Source organism: Stegostoma tigrinum, chromosome 4 (genome assembly GCF_030684315.1).
Source record: "Stegostoma tigrinum isolate sSteTig4 chromosome 4, sSteTig4.hap1, whole genome shotgun sequence".
In the NCBI taxonomy this organism is placed as follows: Eukaryota; Metazoa; Chordata; class Chondrichthyes; order Orectolobiformes; family Stegostomatidae; genus Stegostoma; species Stegostoma tigrinum.
Window position 1 is genome coordinate 131,740,869 of NC_081357.1, and position 19,325 is coordinate 131,760,193.

At 41.6% G+C, this 19,325-nt stretch overlaps 1 protein-coding gene across 3 annotated transcripts in view; it reads left to right on the top strand.

The window, feature by feature from the left end:
* Positions 1–19,325, top strand: part of gareml (GRB2 associated, regulator of MAPK1-like) — a 224,310-nt gene that overhangs the window by 4,771 nt on the left and 200,214 nt on the right. Inside the window, exon 2 of one of the 3 annotated variants that reach the window (XM_059645681.1) lies at positions 6,133–6,224. The exons of the other annotated variants lie outside the window; for them this stretch is intronic. The gene's annotated coding sequence lies outside the window, so the exon portion shown is untranslated. The remainder of the gene's footprint in view (positions 1–6,132; positions 6,225–19,325) is intronic. 3 annotated transcript variants of the gene reach the window in all.

A 19,325-nucleotide genomic window follows, 5' to 3' on the forward strand; every position in this document is an offset into this window, starting at 1 on the left:
AAGCTATGCCCCCTCGTGCTCGCTGTCACCATCCTAGGAAAAAGGCTCTCCCTATCCACCCTATCTAACCCTCTGATTATTTTATATGTTTCAATTAAATCACCTCTCAACCTTCTTCTCTCTAATGAAAACAGCCTCAAGTCCCTCAGCCTTTCCTCGTAAGACCTTCCCTCCATACCAGGCAACATCCTAGTAAATCTCCTCTGCACCCTTTCCAAAGCTTCCACATCCTTCTTACAATGCGGTGGACCAGAACTGTACACAATACTCCAGGTGGCGGGCCGCACCAGGGTTTTGTACAGCTTCACCATCACCTCTTGGTTCCGGAACTCGGATTCCTCTATTAATAAAAGCTAAACACTGTATGCCTCCTTAACAGCCCTGTCAACCTGGGTGGCAATTTTCAAGGATAAGTTAAAGCATGCCATTGAATGTTAAAATTTTATCTCCTTTAAATGCCTGTGCTGAATAGCTAAAAGAATTAGCTATTGTCACATCCCACTGCCTCCTCTCTTTTTTTAGTCAAATATTTTTCCATTGATTCTGTTTACATTTCCCACTGCCTTGGGAAAGCAGCCAACACCATCAAAGGGCTCTCTCACCCGATTATACCTGCTTCCACCTTCTTCCATTGGGCAGAAGTTTTGAAAACGTGAGCCAACAGATTTAAGAACATCATCGTCCTCACTGTGATCAGACTAATGAATGGACCTCTCATTTATTAGAGTGGAATCTTTCTCTACACCTTCTCTGAAGCTGTAATACTATATTCTGTATTCTGCTGTCTTACTCCTGATGTTCTCATGTAAGCTATGGTTGGCACACAAAACAATACTTTTCACTGTGAAAACAATAAATTAAGTCAAAAGAATTTGCAAAACTATTCAACTGGTTCCCCTAGAGCCTGGTTATTATTGTAATAGACTTGATCTTTTGAAAATGCAGTCCAAATCAAAGATGCAACTGGAGGGGAAAAACAATTCAAATTAGAAATCTCACGAATTGCACGAGGTGTACTTTTTTGGCTCCTATTCACAGATAAAGTTCAACATTCCATTGAATTTGATTTCTGCTTCTTGATGAATTCTTGACTAGTTTTAAATTCTTCAAAGTCATTTTAATGAATTGCTACCTCATCAAAATTTTCAATGCTTTTACTGTTTACCATCTTCTGGAAATATAGAGATCTAATATAAATGCAGTATTAAATTGCTTATCTCAGTCTTTCATCCTGAACCATTAATGGTTCTTCCAATACTGAGTAGGCTAATTGCAAAAATGTTGCTGCATCCCTATGATTCACGTAAGTCAGTGAGAATCATGGTGTGATTTAAAAGGATTGTTCAATAAGCCTTGGGAAAAAATGTGATTATAAATGATTCCCACTACAATAACTGAAATTCCACTTATTGAAATTTTTCTCTGCCTAGTATTTCAGTAGTATATCTTATTGGCCCTGGTCCAGGAATCTGCTTTTTACTGTAGACTTAACAGAAATTGCACACAGGCCTCTTATGCCAATATTGATTATTATATTTCAATTAGAGCACTCATGCTAATCCCATTTCCTTACATGTCCCTTCTTCTGATAGTCAATTCATATAAATTTTTCAGACTTGTTTTGATAAATGGGGATATATGTCATTGAATCTCAAAATTGCATCTCCTAAGTGGAAGATAGCTGACCCATTTTGCTTGTGCTGGACAGCAAAAACAATTATCGATTGTCCCATTCCACCGCCCCCCCCCCCCCCCCCACTCATATCTTTGTCAAACATTTTTCCAAAGATATATTAATTTTACTTCCAAAGAAATGATTTAACTTCCCCAATTATTTCTGGTGAGGTGATTTGTGTCACAACCTGCTGGTCTTTCATTCTTTTACATTATTATCCTTAGTTCTTACTCGCTATTTACTCCAATTTAGCCTCTCAAAGTTCTTTACAGCCTTGAACGATTCTATCTTGGCTACTCTTGACTTTCTGTGCTCAAATGAAAATTTCTAGGTTCTGTTCCCAGTTGTTCTCTTATAAATCTCTATTAAACTCTGACCAAAGCCTTGACATGTTTTTCTTATGTGAGTGTCCTCAAGCAGGAGATGACACAATGCATTTTGCAAAATTCTACAACTCTGGTAGGGTCTCACAGTTTATTATAAAGTTTCAACTGCAAATTCAATTGAATTTCTCAGTGGCAGCTGTTGAATTTGAAACTTTGATTTGATTTCTACTAAACCAAGATGTGAAATAACTCATTCTTAGAATGTGTGCCATCAGTGTCAGGTATGCATGTTGGGCATTGTGGGTTTGCCTGTGATTTCCCAACAATTATGTGCAAATAACATATATCCAGAAACCAATTCCATAGGTAAGATATATTGCATCCATTTCTAAAATTAGAATTAAGATTTAATTTTCTTCTCTTCCGTTGGATTTCCTGTATATCCATTTACGAACTAAGTAGAATCAAAGTGGCTTGGACTTCTGCCAGTGTTAGTTATACATGGCAACAAGAAAGTGTGCACGAACAAGATGATATGACCTTTTCTTCAGTTTCCTTCAGTTTTCTTTTCATCCTTCCCTTTGCTAAATTATCTGATTCCCCTGTAGGGTTCTCCATGGCAACGTTTCTAATCAGAGTAACAGAGTCCAGGGGAAAGTTTCCTCTGTCTGTTGTACGAAGTGAAATTGTAAATGGTTTTATAAAAAGTTGGACCAATTGATAATGGCACAGAGGAAATCTTCCCCTCTTAGTCCCTAATTATAATGACCATTAATCTGTCAATCTGTATTTCATTCATTAATTGTACTTTGAAATTAAACAGTTGATTTTTAAGTCCAAACACGATGTAACTCACTTGTTGATTTTGCATATTTTCATCCAAGTCATTAAATCTATTATTACCAACAGCGCAGCGAATAGTTGAAGATTTTGATAATGCCATTATCTAAAAAAAATCTAATTGGCGTTAGGAGTAGTTATAGTCAGAATCCGTTTTTGTAAATTTGGTGTTAAGTTTTTAGAACCTTAACAGCTGGCTCGTTTATAAAACAAAGTTCTGTGGATGGTGGAAATCTGAAATAAAAACAGAAATTGCTGGAGGAAAAAAAATTAAGTCCAGTGACCATTGTTTATATTCAGTGTGTTTTGTGATTGTGTAGTTCATTCTGTAATTATGTAGTTGTTGTAGTGGGTGCAGGATTCTAAACCACGTCCTCAATGATTTCTGAAATTTACAATAGAAGTCTGCTAGCAAGTCAGTGAACATCCAGAGAGGTCTGTATCTTGGTGGAAAACTCTGAATTATAGCTAGAGTGAGACCACAGCTCAAGTAATGTGTGCAGGTCTGGTCACCACATAGCTGGAGGACGTGCAGAGGAGATTCACCAGGATACTGGGAGGGGAAAATTTAACATGGAGAAAAGTTGGGCATGCTTGGGTTGTTTATGTTGGAGCAGAGAAGAGTGGGATGACCTACAGGTTCAAGCTGAAGGCCAGGAGGTTTAGGGAGGATGACTTGAGCAATATTTTTACCAGAGGATGGTGATGGTCTGGAATTGATTGATTTCATTGTCACATGTACTGAAATAATGTGAACAGTTTTGTTTACGAGTGGTGCAGGCACATCACAGCAAGCAAAGGATGCACAGATCAAAAGACTTAGAGGCAGGCAGGGTTACAATTATTTGAGGCTAGAGTCCATTCGACAGTCTGATAACGACATGGAAAGAAGCTGTTCCTGAACCTGTTGGTGCGTGTGTTCAGGCTTCTGTACCTTCAGCCTGATGGAAGAGGCTGTAGGAGGTCATTACCGGGGTGTGATGGGTCTGCGATGATGTTGTCCTCCTTTCTGCAGCAGTGAGCTGTGTAAATGGAGTCCGTGGATGGAAGTTTGGCTCCCACTGTGGACTGGGCTGTGCACACCACCTTCTGGAGTTTCTTACAGTTCTGGGCAGAGAAGTTGCTGTACCAGGCCATATGCACCTGGACAGAATGCTTTCAGTGGTGCATCTGTAGAAGTTGGTGAGGGCCCTCACAGACTTGCCATGTTTCCTGAGCTGCCTGAGGAGGAAGAAGAGTCGTTGTGCCTCCTTGACTGTCACATCCATGTGGGAATTCCAGGGCAGGTGGTCAGTTATTGTCACTCTGAGGAACATGATGCTCTTCACCCTCTCAATCTCAGCTCCATTGACGTAGATAGGGGTGTGTTCTCCTCCTTTCTTTCTGAAGTCAATGAATGGTTCTTTAGTTTTGCGAACACAGAACACAGAACATAACAGGCCCTTCGGCCCACGATGTTGTGCCGTGGAATATTCCTAATCCAAAAATAAAATAACCTAACCTACATTCCCCTCAATTCACTGCTGTCCTTGTGCATGTCCAGCAGTCGCTTAAATGTCACTAATGACTCTGCTTCCATGACTACCACTGGTAAACTATTCCATGCACTCACAACTCTCTGGGTGAAGAACCTCCCTCTGACTTCCCCTCTATACCTTCCTCCTAACACCTTAAAACTATGACCCCTCGTGGCAGTCAATCCTGCCCTGGGGAAAGGTCTCTGGCTATCGACTCTATCCATGCATCTCATTACCTTGTACACCTCGATCAGGTCACCTCTCTTCCTCCTTCTCTCCAGAGAGAAAAGTCCGAGCTCAGTCAACCTCTCCTCGTAAGACAAGCCCTCCAGTCCAGGCAGCATCCTGGTAAACCTCCTTTGCACCCTCTCCAAAGCCTCCACATCTTTCCTATAATAGGGCGACCAGAACTGGACACAGTATTCCAAGTGTGGCCTCACCAGGGTTTTGTAGAGCTGCAGCATAACCTCGCGGCTCTTAAACTCAATCCCCCTGTTAATGAAAGCCAAAACACCATATGCTTTCTTAATAACCTTGTCCACCTGGGTCGCAACTTTGAGGGAGAGACAGATTGTTTTCATTGCACCACTTCACCGAGCTGTCTCTCTCTCTCTCTCTCTCCCACCTGTATTTTGATTTGTTGTTGTTAGATTTCTGTCCCATTACAGGAGTGTCATCGGCGAACTTGTAGATGGTGTTCCCTTGGAATTTGGCAACACAGTCGTAAGTGTGCAGGGAGTATGGTAGGGGGCTGAGGACGCATCCCTGGTGGTGGTGGGGGGAGGAGGTTGGGGATGGGAGTTGATGTCATGCCAGGAAGTACAAGGATTCACCACCGAGCTACACAACAGTCCCTCGCGCTATTGCCAGCCCAAAACTACATTTTTGTTTTTACTTTTCTCCTCTTATGGGGTTTCCTTCAGGTACTGCAGATATGGCATACAGATCAATGGACAAACTAACCTTCTGCATGGCAATTGCCACAAATCTCTTTAGGTGAGGTGTGTGTTCCACGTGTGATATTGGTTTTAACCCAGAAAAAAGAAAAACTGGCAGTGTGCTGAATGAAATGTTCCTAGAAAATGAAAATAACTGTACTAATTTTTCAAAGGGTGGCGGGGCTAATGCAGGAATTAAGAAACTTTGAAAAGATCAAGTTCATCAGCCTCAATGAATAGCAACAATTGGATGTAGAATCATAGTTCAGATGATCTTAGTTTATTTGCAAAATGTTCTGTTTCATTAAATTTCAAATAATTTCTGGTTTAATTTTTAACCAATATTTTTACAGAAATAATGGATGTGCTCTTGAAAGATTGTCTTGTTCAGTGATTGTTTTATAGTTTCAAAATTTCCAGCCCAAGCAGTTGGTAATTAAGAGTGAAATAATGAAAAGAGCTCCACTAAATGTTATTTCCGTGATGTGGAGGTGTCAGTGTTGGACTGGATGGACAATGTCAAAAAGTGCACAACACCTGGTTATGGTCCAATAGGTTTATTTGAAAACAGAAGCTTTTGGAGCTCTGCTCCTTTGTCCAAATAAACCCGTTAGACTATAACCTGGTGTCATGTGATTTTAGATCTGATTTTCAGAGCAATATATTGGATACTCCATTCTTGCGCATGTCTTGAAAGGGTGCCCTGGTGTATTGTGAGCCATTGTCAGCCATAATTTGTTGATGTGTTAGCATCTGTTGCACTAGTGGTATCTTTGTTTTGTTTTACACAAAGGAGAATGCAATATTTAATAACCAGTGTGTAATTGTGTTCCCAGAGATAGAAAATAACAATGGCCATCTCTACTATTGCTCAGAATGAATCCCTTTGGAAGGAGAGGAGTTCTCAATTATTGAGTTGATGGAATAGGTACGTCACATGATCTGATTACTCGATCATTGTTCTTATTGATAACAGACTCATGTGCCAATCCCTGTGATTTCTTTTTTCTCCTCCATCTGCCAGTATTCTTTACCACATCTTGTGTACGGTGCAGAAGGAGATGATACCTAAACTTGCATCAGTATCATTCTCAGTATATCGTGCATGTAGTCCATTTATTTTGGAAGATACTCAAAATTTCCAGCTGTGACAGTTGATAATTAAGAGTGATGTAATGAAAGTAGTATATTTTAAGTTACCTCTAAGTTCCCCTCCAAGCCACTCTCCATCCTGACTTGGAAATATATCGCTATTCCTTCACTGTTCCTGGGTCAAAATCCTTGAATTCCCTCCCTAATTGCATTGTGGGTCAATCTGCAGCAGTTCAAGAAGGCAGCTCACCACCACCTTCTCAAGGGCAACTAGGGATGGGCAATAAATGCTGGCCAGCCAGTGATGTCCACATTCCACAAATGAATAGAAAAAAATATTGCTTGTATGGAAGTAAGTGCTTCAGGTTTTCAAATGATTTCCATGTAGTGTGTCAGATTGACTCTAACTAGTTTGTAATTCAGGTCTGCAAGCTACATCATTCCAGGAACGTTGTTGCCATTCAGACGACACTAAGGTCGGTGGAGTCGTGGATAGTGACGAAAGATGCTGTAGGTTACAGAGAGACATAGATAAGCTGCAGAGCTGGGCTGAGAGGCGGCAAATGGAGTTTAATGCAGACAACTGTGAGGTGATGCACTTTGGTAGGAGTAACCAGAAGACAAAGTACAGGGCTAATGGTAAGATTCTTAGTAGTGTAGATGAGCAGAGAGATCTCTATGTCCATGTACACAGATCCTTGAAAGTTGCCACCCAGGTTATCAGGGCTGTTAAGAAGGCATACAGTGTTTAAGCTTTTATTAATAGAGGGATCGAGTTCCGGAACCAAGAGGTTATACTGCAGCTGTACAAAACTCTTGGTGTGGCCGCACTTGGAGTATTGCTTGCAGTTCTGGTCACCGCATTATAAGAAGGATGTGGAAGCTTTGGAAAGGGTGCAGAGGAGATTTACTAGCATGTTGCCTGGCATGGAGGGAAGGTCTTACGAGGAAAGGCTGAGGGACGTGAGGCTGTTTTCATTAGAGAGAAGAAGGTTGAGAGGTGATTTAATTGAAACATATAAAATAATCAGAGGGTTAGATAGGGTGGATAGGGAGAGCCTTTTTCCTAGGATGGTGACGGCGAGCACAAGGGGGCATAGCTTTAAATTGAGGGGTGAAAGATATAGGACAGATGTCAGAGGTAGTTTCTTTACTCAGAGTAGTTAGGGAATGGAACGCTTTGCCTGCAATGGTAGTAGATTTGCCAACTTTAGGTACATTTAAGTCGTCATTGGATAAGCATATGGACGTACATGGAATAGTGTAGGTTAGATGGGCTTGAGATCGGTATGACAGGTCAGCACAACATCGAGGACCAAAGGGCCTGTACTGTGCTGTAATGTTCTACGTTCTATGCTTGTGCTGGGGATGTCTTTAACATTGTTTCTTTGTTGACTGTTCCCATGTTGCAGATCATCATGTTAGGGGGAGGCAATGGCCTAGTGGCATTATCGCTGACTGTTAATCCAGAGACACGCATAACGTTCTGGGGTCTCAGTTGGAATCCTGCCACAGCAGATGTTGGAATTTGAATTCATTAAAATATCTGGAATTAAGAATCTAATGATGACCATGAATCCATTGTTGATTGTCAGGAAAAGTCCATCTGGTTCACTAATGCTGATTAGGGAAGGAAACTGCCATCATTGCTGTAGGTCTGGCCTACAAGTGACACCAGACCCACAGCAATGTGGTTGACTCTTAACTGCCCTCTGGGCAATTAGGGATGGGCAATAAATGCTGCCTGGTCAGCAATGTCCTCATCCCGTGAATGAATAAAGGAAAAAAACAAATTTGGATTTTCCTGGAGAGTTGGAGTTCTCACTTAATTTTAGCCTGTTTTCCTCTTTTAGAACAAACACATGACACATTTCTAGCTTCTGTGATGGGAGAGACAAGTCACATCTCAAAAGATTTTATTGTTTACTGATCCTATGGATTTCTGAAAATGCTTTCAAAGTTTGAAGATGATACTGACTCACAACAATAGCTTTGAACAGATGTCCATAATCTGCACATCAGAATATTCTTTGGGTTTGTACAGTCGTGCTTTGTGAAGGACTTAACAAGATCGGACAATATCCAGGCTTCGGCTGACAAGTCGCAAGAAACATTCATGCCACAGAAATGCCAGGCTATGACCATCACCAGCAAGAGATAATCTAACGACCATTCCTTGACATTCAGTGGTGTTACCATCACTGAATACGTCACTGTCAACATCCTAGGTGTGACCAGAAACTCACCACATAAATGCAATGGTTAGAAGAGCAGGCCAGAAGCTGGGAATACTGTGGCGAGTAACTCACCTCCTGACTCCTCAAAGCCTGAGCACCATCTGCAAGGAACGAGTCAGGGGTGTGATGGCATACTGCACACTTGCCTGGACGGGGACAGCCCCAACAACACTCAAGAAGCTTGACCCCATCCAGGACAGAGCAGCCCGCTTGATTGGCACCACATCCACAGGCATCCACTCCCTCCACCACCGACACTCAGTAGCAGCCGTGTGTACTATCTACAAGATGCACTGCAGAAATTCACCAAAGATCCTCGGGTAATGCCTTCCAATCCACGACCACTTCCATTAAGAAAGACGAGGGCAACAGATACATGGGAACATCACCACCTACAAATTCCCTCCAAGCCACTCTCCATCCTGACTTGGAAATACATTGCTGTTCCTTCACTGTCACTGGGTCAAAATCATGGAATTCTCTCCCTAAAGGCATTGTGGGCCAATGTACATCAGGTGGACTGCAGCAGTTCAAGAAGGCAGCTCACCACCACCTTTTTGAGGGCTACTATGGACAGGGAAATAAAAGCTGGCCTAGCCAGTGGTGCCCACATCCCATGAGTGAATATAGTTTTTTTTAAAAAGTTGCCTTTTCAGTTACTAGTGGTGTACCGCAAGGATCTGTTTTGGGACCACTGCTGTTTGTCATTTTTATAAATGACCTGGATGAGGGCGTAGAAGGATGGGTTAGTTAATTTGCAGATGATGCTAAGGTCAGTGGAGTTGTAGAGAGTGACGAAGGATGTTGTAGGTTACAGAAGGACCATAGATAAGCTGCAGAGCTGGGCTGAGGGGTGGCAAATGGAGTTTAATGTGGACATGTGTGAGGTGATGCACTTTGGTAGGAGTAACCAGAAGGCAAAGTACTGGGCTAATGGTAAGATTCTTGGTAGTGTGGATGAGCAGAGGGATCTTGGTGTCCATGTCCGTAGATCCCTGAAAGTTGCCACCCAGGTTGATAGGGTTGTTAAGAAGGCATACAGTGTTTTAGGTTTTATTGGTGGAGGGATTGAGTTTCAGAGCCACAAGGTCATGTTGCAGCTGTACAAAACTCTGGTGCGGCCGCACTTGGAGTATTGTGTACAGTTCTGGTCACCGCATTATGAGAAGGATGTGGAAGCATTGGAAAGGGTGCAGAGGAGATTTACTAGGATGTTGCCTGGTATGGAGGGAAGGTCTTATGAGGAAAGGCTGAGGGACTTGAGGCTGTTTTCGTTAGAGAGAAGGTGGAGAGATGACTTAATAGAGACATACAAGATGATCAGAGGATTAGATAGGTTGGACAGCGAGAGCCTTTTTCCTCGGATGGAGATGGCTAGCATGAGAGGACGTAGCTTTAAATTGAGGGGTGATAGATATAGGACAGATGTCAGAAGTAGATTCTTTACTCAGAGAGTAGTAAGGGCATGGAATGCCCTGCCTGCAACAGTAGACTCAACAACTTTAAGGGCATTTAATTGGTCATTGGATAAACATTACATGGATGGTAATGGAGTAGTGTAGGTTAGAGGTTTCAGATTGGTTTCACAGGTCGGCACAACATCGAGGGCCGAAGGGCCTGTACTGCGCTGTAGTGTTCTATGTTTTATCAAACAATAAGCTGGCCAGCTAAAGCTGAAAATATTTGTCAGGTCCTTTGCAGTCGTCATTTGAAATACCTGAGAAATGAACTTGTCTTAATCCTTTGTTTCTCAAAGCAATGTGTTTGACTGGCTGCCTTTTCTTTTCTGCTATTTATTGATGTATGAAGTCAAGATTTTTCTTGGCTTAAATGTGTGAAACTCTGACAGGAAATCACTGGACTGCAAGTCCAATCCTAGATGTTTGTTTTCCATCTTTCTTTGCAGTTATGCTCTTTAAAGTGCCAGTTTATAAAATCTAATCGGAATATAATGGCTTTCTTATTTTTGTTTTGTCAGCTTCTCTTATTTTTGTAGTTTATGCTGTTAAATCTTTAATCAGAAAAAGGTTTTATTTGATTAATATGTATATGTTAATCCCTGAATTTCTTCCAAGTCACTGCCTTGAAAGAACTAAAAGTCTTATTAGGGTAAAGAAGAGGTGATATTTTAGGTTAGATGATGCATGTTAGGGTGTGAGGCCTTATTTAGAATCTGTTCGTGTTTTGGTTTGATGTTGGAATGGTTTTATTTCTAAAGCAGGAATTTATAAAATGTCACATTGACTGACTACCTCTCTGTAAATTGTTTATTGTTTGAACTAAATAGAATGCATCTGCAAGTACAAATTCATCCCATAGATTGACGCGTGTGTGGGGGGGAACGAGAAAGAGAGATTCCTTCTCTCTCGTGTGCGCTCTCTTTCTGTCGCTGGTCGCTCTCGCTCTCGCGTTCTCTCTCTCACACACATGAATGGGGTGAATTCTTATTTGCAGATACGTTCTATTTTGTTCAAAAACAAACACAATTCACTGATTAAAGATTTAACAGCGTCTTAGGTCTGTTTAATACGTCCTGTTCAGTTGTGTGATCCTTTGATCTTTCACAAGTTCTGTGTCTGCGTGCTTCTTTCTTCACCTGATAAAGGGGCTACGCTCTGAAAGCTTGTGTTTTTGAATAAACCTGTTGGACTATAAACCGAGTGTCCTGTGATTTTTGACCTTGTCCACCCCAGTCTAACACCACCTCCACCTCCACATCATCCTTCCTGGATGACTGTCTGAAATCATCAGTCCATCGTTGACCATGCCTCCCTATCAGGAACCCCCAACCAGGGTACTGAGGAGCGATAAGAGCCCAGGCAGCATTACAGATACTTTGAAGCAGAGACTATGCTATCTGGACATGTCTGTAGCCATTCTGTGGTGCAGACCTGACGGAATCTTTGGCTTTCTTTGTACCTGCTGTATTCTTCATGGTTTTGGCTTGCAAATGAGCAACTTTTACATAATTCTGCGAATTAGGAAATAGTTGAGTGGGAGCAGTATGATGAAGAAGTCAATGAAGAGCTAAGGTCACTGACACTGTGCAGCTACTTGTTGAGAAAATGATTTCTCTTCTGATAGTATTTTTTAAGGATGATATCTGAGAATCTAGGGGCCTCACAAATCAAGCTTTTCCTGTCATTCTCAACGTAATGAAAGTTGGATTAACGTTGAAGGGAGCACCCACCCTTTACGTAGTTAGGAACAGCAGGTTGGCCACTTAACCCCTCAGGCCTGCTGCACTATTCAATGAGCTCGTGGCTAATCTGTGGCCTAATGCCATACACCTGGTTTTGGACCATGTACCTAAATACCAAGATAATAAAGTGTGGAGCTGGATGAACACAGCAGGCCAAGCAGCATCTTAGGAGCACAAAAGCTGATGTTTCGGGCCTAGACCCTTCATCAGAATATCTTTTCGCTTAACAAAAAATTATCTGTCACAGGTTTAACGTTAACAACTGATCCAACAACAGCTGCCATTTGTGAAATAGACTTCCAAACCTCTAGCACCCTTTTGTGTGTTGAAGTGTACCCTACTGTCTCGCCTGAATGATCTGGCCCTCATTCTCATACTATGCCCCTAGTTCAAGAATTACCAACTAGCAGAAATAGTTTCTTTATCTACCCTGTCTTTTGCTGTTAATATCTTGACGATTTTGATCATATCACCCCTTAACCTTCTAAATTCTAGAGGTAAAACAGGTATGTTATGTTTGTATAATATTTCCTCATAACTTAACCCCTGAAGTCCAAGTCTCGTTCTTGTAAACCTATGTTGTACGCTGACCAAGGCCAATATATCCTTCCTAAGATATGGTTCCCAGATCTGATCTCTTCTCCAAGTGGGGTCTTCAGGATTTTGTATAGCTCTAGCAAACCTGTACTTATATTGCAGTGCCCCAGATGCAAGGTCCAGCATTCCATTAGTTTCCTTGGTGATCTTTCTGCACTTGTTCTTAAAAAATTTAAGATCTATGCACCTGAACCCGAAGTCTCTTTGGACATCCATTGTACTTGTCTTTACACTACACTATCTAGAAAGTTCCCTGACCTATCCTCTTTTGGTCCAAAATGGATTACCCTTCACTTGCTTGCATTGAACTCCATCTACCACAGTTTTACCATCATCTAGTCTGCCAATATCACTTTTAACTTTAAGCTATCATTTACAGTGTTTACACTGCTGCCTAATCATGTCGTCATCAAATTTGGATGTGTGACTTTCTATGCCATTGTCCAAGTAAAATCACCTGCTGCATTGCATTAGGCAAACTGCTAATAAAAAGCATGAAAAAGGTAGACAGTTACTCAGGGATATTTATTCATGCCTTTCACATTGTGCTTTTAAGTAAGAAGTAATTATTACATGATTTTGACAAACTGTGCCTCAAAGTGCATTCTTCCCTGTCTGGAGTTTGTGAAATGCAGTTTGGTGGTTGGGGATCATATCTGATGCTCCAATAAACTTGCAAGTTTAACGTATCACCAATATCTTGCCTCGTTTTCTGCTTTTAATGTATTGGCTTTCCGTAGTTAAATTTAATGACAGCATTCTGTACCTTTCCCAGAGTAGCCTGGTATCGGGATTTTCTCTGGTTTAGGGTTAGAGTTCATTTGTGTATGTCGCCAGACAGACTTTCATTTAAATTTAAACAGTTTGTGGGTGAGCATTAACAATGCTAATATCACACTGCAAATCTGCAAGATATAACCTAGGGAGCAAAAAGAGTCTTTACTGATTTATAAGCTTAGCAAGATGGTCATTTCTGAACCTACTGTAAGTTTTTAATATTGATTGTTTGGGAAAAACTCTGAGCTGGCTGCCGACATCATTAAATATTTACCAAGTATTTGCTAGATCTTTGCAGTACTTACTTGCAGTGCTTTGCCATTCAATATGTTAGACGTTTATTCATCCAATATTGAAAGAAATATTATCTCAACACTTAAGGCAGAAATACATTTTGAACCTTTATTGATAAATTCTGAATTCTGTTAATATTTTCAAAAGAACAATTGTTTTGAGTTTGAGCTTAAATTGAATTTTTGAAGTAAGGACTGCACTATCTTTTGTTGTCACTTTTCAACCTTTTTTGCTGTCAAAATATTAGTACAGTAAGTAATGCAACCTTACTACTCATTATACCACAAAATAAAGAGCATTGTAATTCTCAAACACATCAGAACTGCAAAGAAATTAGATAATACTTTGATGGAGATGATGGAAAATTTGAGTGCTTTTTTTTGTTTTAAAATGTAATACATTGAGGATAATCATCATTTGGAGTTTGGAAAGGAATAGTGGGAATTTGACATATTTCCTGACCATTTTTGACCCTTTTGAGTTCTTCCAAATCAACCTTTCCTCAGAAGTTTACAGACGTTCAAGTGAGATTTTATAAATTCTTGACACTTTAATTCTTTTTACTGTACTTGATACTTTATATCAGACGTGTTCAGCAATGATTTAGTTTCTTCCCTCTCCTGTAAACATTCAACAGTGATTATTAATCTGTATATGCCGATCAGCCTCCCCTTTTTAGAGGAAACAGTCTGTTTTTTACATGCAAATTCCTAGATTAGACTTATGCTGAGTTGATGTTCAATACCAGCTTAATACTTTTCTTTCTGTTCATAAAGTGACACCTGGGTGGTGCGTTTCTAACATCATTGTGATACACCCTCATTTTATTAATCTTGAATAGATAAATCTTCAAGATAATATTGGCGTGTAAGTATGTTTAGCAAGTAGATAATCTCCACTTAGACTTATGAAATCTCACCAGAGAGGAAACAAAGTCTTATATCACTGAATATTTTTCACAATCACTGGCATCTCAACAAACTTAAAAGCCAACAAAGTACTTTTGAACTGCAATCGCTTCTGCAAAGTAGGAGTATTTTGCAACTTACAATTCAAGTACCCTGCGCTTATTCAGCTGGGATATGTCGGTGCTGGAGAGATGAATACTTTGACTTGGGAATTTAATTTGGTGTGTGGGTTGGAGCTCATGAATTTCTGATTTGGCAGTAACTGAGTGGGTGTTAATTTTTGCTCATTCTCCTAATGTTGTTCAAAGATGCCTTATTTCTGGTGCACATTGACAATACAAGCCTTGTTCAGCACTTCCTTTTTGTTTGTCTTCGTTGTCTACATGTTAAATAGAACATAGAACATTACAGCACAGTACAGGCCCTTCAGCCCTCTATGGCATGGCAGGTTGGCACAACAATCTGAAGCCCATCGAACCTACACTATTCCATGTATGTCCATATGCTTGTCCAATGATGACTTAAATGTACCTAAAGTTGGTGAATCTACTACCGTTGCAGGCAAAGCGTTCCATATCCTTACTACGCTGAGTAAAGAAACTACCTCTGACATCTGTCCTATATCTATTACCCCTCAATTTAAAGCTATGCCCCCTCGTGCTCGCCGTCACCATCCTAGGAAAAAGGCTCTCCCTATCTAACCCTCTGATTATTTTATATGTTTCAATTAAGTCACCTCTCAACCACCTCTCTAACGAAAACAGCCTCACGTCCCTCAGCCTTTCCTCGTAAGGCCTTCCCTCCATACCAGGTAACATCCTAGTAAATCTCCTCTGCACCCTTTCCAAACCTTCCACATCCTCCTTTATAATGCAGTAACCAGAACTGTACACAATACTCCAAGTGCGGCCAGACCAGAGTTTTGTACGGCTGCAGCATAATTTCATGGTTCTAGAACTCGACCCCTCTATTAATAAAAGCTAAAACACTGTATGCCTTCTTAACAGCCCTATCAACCTGGGTGGCAACTTTCAAGAATCTGTGTACATGGACACCGAGATTTCTCTGCTCATCTACACTACCAAGAACCTTACCATTAGCCCAATAGTGTGCCTTCTGGTTACTCCTACCAAAGTGCATCACCTCACACTTGTCTGCATTAAACCCCATTTGCCACCTCTCAGCCCAGCTCTGCAGCTTAGCTACATTCTCTGTAACCTACAACATCCTTCGTCACTATCCACAACTCCACCGACCTTAGTGTCATCTGCAAATTTACTAACCCATCCTTCTATGCCCTCATCCAGGTCATTTATAAAAATGACCAACAGCAGTGGACCCAACACTGACCCTTGCGGTACACCACTAGTAACTGGTCTCCAGGATGAACATTTCCCATCAACCACCACCCTCTGTCTTCTTTCAGCAAGCCAATTTCCGATCCAAACTGCTATATCTCCCACAATTCCATTCCTCCGCATTTTGTACAATAGCCTATTGTGTGGAACTTTATCGTACGCCTTGCTGAAATCCATATACACCACATCAACTGGTTTACTCTCACCTACCTGTTTGGTCACCTTCTCAAAGAACTCTAAGGTTTGTGTGGCATGACCTACCCTTCACAAAACCGTGCTGACTATCCCTGATCAAATTATTATTTTCTAGATGATTACAAATCCTGTCTCTTGCAATCTTTTCCAATACCTTACCAACAACTGAAGTAAGGCTCACTGTTCTATAATCACCAGGGTTGTCTCTACTCCCTTCCTTGAACAGGGGAACCACATTTGCTATCCTCCAGTCTTCTGGCACTATTCCGGTAGACAATGACGAGTTAAAGATCAATGCCAAAGGCTCGGCAATCTCCTCCCTGACTTCCCAGAGGATCCTCGGATAAATCCCATCCTGCCCAGGGGACTTATCTGTTTTCACACTCTGTAGGATTTCTAATACCTCTTCCTTGTGAACCTCAATCCCACCTAGTCTAGTAGCCTGTATCTCAGTATTCTCCTCGACAACATTGTCGTTTTCTAGAGTGAATACTGTTGAAAAATATTCATTTAGTGCTTCCCCTATCTCCTCTGACTCCACACACAACTTCCCACTACTATCCTTGATTGGTCCTAATCTTACTCTCGTCATTCTTTTATTCCTTAAATACCTATAGAAAGCCTTAGGGTTTACCCTGATCCTATCCGCCAACAACTTTTCTGAGCTCTCTCTTTAGGTCTTTCCTGGCTACCTTGTAACCCTCAAGCGTCCTAACTGAGCGTTCACATCTCATCCTAACATAAGCCGCTGCCTTCCTCTTGACCAGAGATTCCACTTCCTTCATAAACCATGGCTCCAGCGCTCCACAGCTTCCTCCCTGCCTGACAGGTACGTGCTTATTCAAGGAAAAGCTCCTGTGTGTCCTAGATAAGCCCCACATTTCTAACGTGCCCATCCCCTGCAGTTTCCTTCCCCCATCCTATGCTCCCTAAATCTTGCCTAATCTCATCGTAATTGCCTTTCCCCCAGCTATAACTCTTGCCCAGTGGTATACACCAATCCCTTTCCATCACTAAAGTAAACATAACAGAATTGTGATCGCTATAACCAAAGTGCTCACCTACTTCCAAATCTAACACCTGGACGGGCTCATTACCCAGTATCAAATCTGATGTGGCTTCGCCCCTTGTTGGCCTGTCTACATACTGTGTCAGGAAGCCCTCCTGCACACACTGGACAAAAACTGACCCATCTATAGTACTCAAACTATCGTGTTCCCTGTCAATATTTGGAAAGTTGAAGTTAATGGAGAGTGTGATGCGCAAATTTGCTGAAGATTTACTTCATCTTATGTTGCATTAATTTCCATTTAGACTGGAATCTAACTAAAAGAAGACAATCAATTTAATATGAACAGAAATTATATTGCTGAAGAGAATCAATCCAATCTCTCCAGGATGATTATCACAACATAATAAAAGCAAAATTTGCAGATTCTAGAAATCTTAAAATAATAAAAAGTTTTCATCACTCAGGACTAGAAGCATCTGTGAGAGAAACAAGGTTAATGTTTGAAGTTTAATTTGACTCTTCGGGACTAGAGGCCACGCAGCCTCAAGGTGCACTGAAGTGGTTGCATTCACCACTCAAAGGTACTAGGCCTTACTCAGAGCAAAATCTCTCCAGCTTCCAAAAATTTACAGGATTTAAAAAAAGAACTCTTTGTTTCTGCTTTGCCCACACTGAACCTGACAATTATGCATCAACATGTAGCAGACTGTTGTGATAAAGGGACCTGACCTGAAACGTTGACTTTCCTGCACCTCTGATGCTGCCTGACCTCCTGTGTTCCTCCAGCTCCAAACTGTGTTGAAGCAGACTGTTTGGATTTGAAATTTACAGATTGAACATCCCTTTCTTGCATTCTCTTTATTCCAAACCCCTAAGGGAGCTTTAGCTGGCTATTAATTAGAGGTGAGCAAGTTCTAAACTTGTCCATTGCCTCACTTAGGAAATTTAAATGCATTCTGAATGTGTGCAACACAGACAACCCATTTTCAAAGCATAGGCATTCCTGATCCCGACCCCATAATCGAAAACAAAGACGAAGTTTCTGGAAAAGCTCAGCAGGCCTGGTAGCACATCTGTGGAGGAGAAAACAGAGTTAACGTTCCGGGTCCGGTGACCCTTCCTCAGAACATAATTGAAAATGCTGTTATTTTCAGTTGAATGGTAGAAATGGCAGACTGTCATGTGGTGGAGAAAACTGCTGCCACAAGCATTTAGTTACTGAGATAACAAGCTGTAGAGCTGGATGAACACAGCAGGTCAAGCAGCATCAGAGGATCAAGAAAGCTGACGTTTCAGGTCCAGACTCTCCATCAGAAAAGGGGGAGGGGAAGGGGACTCTGAAATAAATAGGGAGGGGGGGGATCAATGATGGATAAAGGAGAAGAAAGGTGGAGAGGAGGTAGACAGGTTAAAAAGACGTGGGGACAGAACCAGTAAAGGTGAATGTAGATGGGGAGTTAGGGAGGAGATAGGTCAGTCCTGGGAGGTTGAACAAGTGAAGGAAGTGGGATGAGGCTAGTCGGTAGGAGATCGGGTGGGGTTTGAGGTGGGAGGAGTCTATAGGTGAGAGGAAGGACAGGTTAGGTGTCGGGGATGAGCTGGGCTGGTTTTGAGAAGCGGTAGCGGGAAGGGGAGATTTTGAAGCTTGTGAAATCCACATTGATATCGTTGGGCTGCAGGATTCCCAAGGAGAATGAGTTGCTGTTCCTGCAACCTTCGGGTGGCATTGTTGTGGTACTGCAGGAGGCCCAGGATGGACGTGTCATCCAAGGAATGGGAGGGGGAGTTGAAAAGGTTCACGACTGGGAGATGCAGTCATTTGTCGCGAATGACTCGTAGGTGTTCCGCAAAGCAATCCCCAAGCCTTTACATGGTTTCCCCGAACCAAAGTTTCCCCACCTACCAGCCTCGTCCCACCCCCTTGACCTGTCCGTCCTCCCTGGACTGACCTATTCCCTCCCTAACTTCCCCACCTACACTCTCATTTACTGGCTCCACCTCCATCTCTTTGACCTATGTGTCTTATCTCCACCTATCTTCTCTCTTACCCATCTTCCATCTGCCTCCCCGCTCTCCCTATTTATTTCAGAATCATCTTCCCCTCCCCCATTTCTGAACAAGGGTCTTGGCCGAAAACATCAGCTCTCCTGCTCCTCTGCTGCTTGGCCTGCTATGTTCATCCAGCTCTACACCTTGTTATCTCAGATTCTCCAGTATTGGCCTGTTGTGCAGTGAAGCTGAAATTTTGCAAATGATTGTAATTTATATCAAGGTTATAGTTATTTTTGAAATTGAATCAATTATCTGCAAATTATTATTTTTAAAATTAATTCAGGAGATGCCGGTAGGTGATGCTA